At 42.0% G+C, this 4,173-nt stretch overlaps 1 long non-coding RNA gene across 1 annotated transcript; it reads right to left on the bottom strand.

Annotated features, from left to right (window-relative positions):
- Nucleotides 1-403: 403 nt before the first annotated feature.
- On the bottom strand, nt 404-2,138 carry LOC137712450 (uncharacterized). The gene is made up of 4 exons (XR_015951936.1): nt 2,051-2,138; nt 1,788-1,950; nt 1,613-1,686; nt 404-689 (listed from the first exon to the last, which is right to left on the bottom strand). It is a non-coding gene; the product is annotated as an uncharacterized LOC137712450 (long non-coding RNA).
- Between the last annotated feature and the right edge of the window lie 2,035 nt (nt 2,139-4,173).

Raw genomic sequence — 4,173 nt, 5'->3', positions numbered from 1 at the left:
AGCTTTCCTTGTCTCACATTTGTAAACTCTTGCTTTCTACCATCATAAGATGCCAAAGGAAATAATTCTTTTCTTTAAACAAATCCTTAAACAATTCTCAATCGGCTGTTTCCTTCGGTGACAACGAATTATACTCCTGTTTCCACCAGGATACAAGTTTATAACTCAAACCAGGTAGTCGTCTCAACCCTTCTGTCAAAAGGAAGATCCCTTTGACTTGCATAATCTAAAACATCTTTTCCAATCGGTTAATCCATCACTTTGCTCCCTCAGGTTCATCATTTCATAAGGTGATTCAAATTCAGCTCATAACCCATCTTAAAATGTCCCTTTCAGATAATATACTGAATCACCAAAATAATAGTTTCCCCTAACAGCTAAATCAGGGAAACTAAATTCCTCTAACTACGTGGTTTGCTACGAGGCGGTGTAGTTCTGACAGAATTCACTAGAACTTCTCAAGATGTCCAAGATTGAAACTAGGCTCTGATACCAACTGACACACCCCGTCCCGAAGGAGGGCATGCTGGCCGTCACGTGAGAGTGACGTAACCATTTGCACAGTTCGGAAGCTTTAAAATATACAACTTCTAAAATGAAACACCCGAAGGTGAGTCCTTATTTGGTCCATTCTGTCAGAACACCGTTGAACTTCCTCGTAGTCACCACACCTTTGCATTTCCTTAAACCTGGAGGGGCGCAAAACAAAATTGAGTGGGTCAGCAAAACGAACGTATTCAAAACCTTCTTTTCTCTTTTGCATATACTAACCCCTCGCTGTAAAACAAGTATAGTTTCCCAGAAAATAACATATATACGTATGTATAGATATGCCAGTCATGCTCAAAGATATATCATTCATGCTCATAAATATGCCATTCATGCTCGAGAATATGCCACAACGGAAACTCATAATCAAATGTAAGTGCTCAAGCGTAATTCACATCAATAACATATAATCTGGCAGCCGGGAGTCACCTAACGTGACCTGTACGGCTGCAGATAGAGCTCTAATCTCAACTCAATATCTGAATCTGCACACAAGTCGGAACCACCTAACGTGGTCTGTACGACAGGCTGGGTGTAATATATATATGCTCTAGTGCTACGATCACGTGAAGCTGTGCGATAAATCGCGGGTCACCTACAAGTCGGAACCACCTAATGTGGTCTGTACGACAGGCTTGCACCTAACTTGGATCCAAGGCGAGCATGCGGTGCTGGTGAACATACACGTGAAGGCTGTGCCCTGGCCTCGGGCAGGAGCACTAACACCGGGGGTGCAGATTATGAGCTCTCTAATCCTCTCAAACTACTACTGCATAACAACATGAATACCACTTACCTGGCACTTACCTGTGCGTCCACAGCACCAATACACATATATAAATGTATGCCACTACTAATGCATGTGATGATAGTATTTCAATCGTAGCTTACCTGGGCCTCCTCAGCACCATGCAACAGTATGCATAATTATGGTAATGCACATATTAAAATATGATGCATATATGACAGGATAATTAATTCGTATTTCTTTTAAAATACGTTTCTGGGAAATACTTCAAGCATACGTATATATATATATATTGAAAAATAACTGCCCACTCACTGATCACATCGACGTCTCATAGGTCCCTGAACCTCCCCTAGCTTGGTTACATTCTTCCTCTGCATAATTTTCACCTATACAAAAAGTAACCAAATTGACGTTATTTAACGCGCATACACCAAACATTTGTCCATAACTTTCTCATACGTTGCTCAATTTGGGTGTATGAATATACCACGGTGATCTACACGACGTCACGAACGCGTGACAATTTTCAGAACTCAATTTGGAGCTCTCACGCGCCCCCACGCGCACTGTTCACGCGCTGCCCACGCGCGCGTCTTCTTCCTCGCGTCGCCGGACTGGTTTCGCCGGCGGTGGGTGTTTTGCCGGAATTTCTGGGTAAACTTCAAAGTGTCATAACTTCTTCATTTCTTAACCATTTTTGACGTACTATATATCAAAATGAAGGTATTGACGAGACGAACACATCCATACCTTCCTCGACCCCTAACTCGCCGTGGATTCGCCGGAAAAACCCTCGAAAGCTCCGGCCAACTTTGACCACAATGATCCCGACGTCCAATTCCTTCAAACGAAGCACTCCGAGCTTCCTTAGGACCTCACCAAGCTTCCTACAAGCTTCAAAATCCCAAAAACATGCTAGTTTAAGTTTGCATGAACAGTACCTAAATCGGATTACCTCGAATCGACATGAAAACGAAGGATTTCTCACCTGAAAATGGTATGGTTGCACTCGTACGAGCTTCACGAGTTCGATGGTGTCCTTAGTTTCTTCGATCCATCAAGGTTTGGGTGATTTGTGTGTCGTCCGTACGTTTTTGAAGAAAGAAGAAGGAAAAACGGAGCTTGGGAGAGAGAGAGAGAAGTGACAGAAAAGAGACAGAGAGAGGAAAAAAGGGAGGGAATCCCGGGAGAGAAAGAGAGTGTATGAGTGTGTGTGGTCCTACAACACCACACAACACAAAACTACACGTAAAGTAACGAACTAGGGGTAAAATTGTAATTTCAAATGTACGTTTCGATATTTCCAGGACGGGATGTCACATATACACACCAAATAAAATTACATAAACATACCAAATAATAAAAACCTCACTAAATGAACTAAAAAAAACACACCAAATAAAATTAAATAAACACACCAAATAAAAACAAACACACTAAATCAACATAAGTATATTGAGCTTGTTTCAATTCCCATTGGTGCTCTATCAAGTCAATTTGCCAGGCATTATGCATATATGGCCTTTGAAGTGCAGTATATCGTTGAATGGCCATTTCATTGTAATGTCAATCCCTTTCTAATGGCTCGTGTTGCACGGGTTCTTCAGTGGCGTCATGCGCACAACATATTTGTTTTCTAGAATTGTTCATCGTGTCTGGCTCATATTCATCAACAACATCATAATCATACTCATCTTCCACAATCATGTTGTGAAGAATGATGAATGTCATCATAATGGATCGAAGTGACTCTACATCAAACATTCTAGAAGCACCCCTGACAATTGCCCATCGAGCTTAGAGGATACCAAAACAATGCTCCACATCCTTCCTGCACCCCTCTTGATAGCTTGCAAAGTGTTTTTCCTTTGCACTTCACGGACGTGGCACTGTTTGACAAACAATGACCACCTTGGGTAAATGTCGTCTGCTAGGTAGTATGGCCTCTCGTACATATGTCCGTTGACATAGTACGTGACTTTGGGTGCCTTTTCTTGTAGGACATCGTTGAACATTGGGGATTGGGCAAGGACATTAAGGTCATTTTGAGCTCCCGGAACCCTAATAAAGGCATGCCAAATCCATGTATCAAAAGATGCCACCGCCTCAAAATGATACCTTTTGCTTCTTTTCTGTCCCCATAAATGCCTTGCCAAGCACTTTGATTGTTTTTCCAAGTCCAGTGCATACAGTCGATGCTTCCAATCATCCCAGGAAAACCTCGCATCTCGCCCTTCTTTAGAAGCCTTTGCAAGTCCATGTCAGTATGTTTTCGAAGGTACTTTGTGATGTAAATGGATTCGATTGCTCCGCAAAACCTCATCAGGGATTCAAGAGTGGTTGATTTCCCCATCCTCGCTATCTCCTCCACTTGGAATGCAGATGCTCCATATGCAAGTATCCGTAAGGCAGCAATAATTTTTTGCTCAGGAAGGTGACCCATAGCACCAAAAGCATCCTTCTTTTGCACAAAGTAAGAATCATGGTTGCAAACAGCAATCATGATTTTGTTGAACAAATTTCGTTCCATTCAATAACGACGTCTAAAGTACATATCAGGGAATGCACTGTTATGGATAAAATAATAGTCCAAGAGTTCCGTACCTCGTCGTTGCCTTCTTCTATCAAGCTTTGCGGATTGGCTAGGCCTACAGATCTAAGCCACAACTTGGATAACCCGATGGGAATGTGAGGTTCTGGTCATTCTTGCTTCGTCATCTCTCCTTCCACGTTTTTCATCATCTTCCATCTCATTTTAGGCCACCTAGAGATTGAACATTCATTCTGATTGGTTAAACAATTCCTCCTTTTGTTGATCAATTTCCCACATCATCCTTGAGGAAGAAGAAAACATTGAAAGAAGGAAGCAAAAA

This window comes from Pyrus communis, chromosome 2 (genome assembly GCF_041283825.1).
Source record: "Pyrus communis isolate YQ-2024b chromosome 2, ASM4128382v1, whole genome shotgun sequence".
Classification (NCBI taxonomy): domain Eukaryota; kingdom Viridiplantae; phylum Streptophyta; class Magnoliopsida; order Rosales; family Rosaceae; genus Pyrus; species Pyrus communis.
The sequence above is the reverse complement of the archived record's forward strand: the minus strand, read 5'-3'. Positions and strand labels throughout refer to the sequence as shown.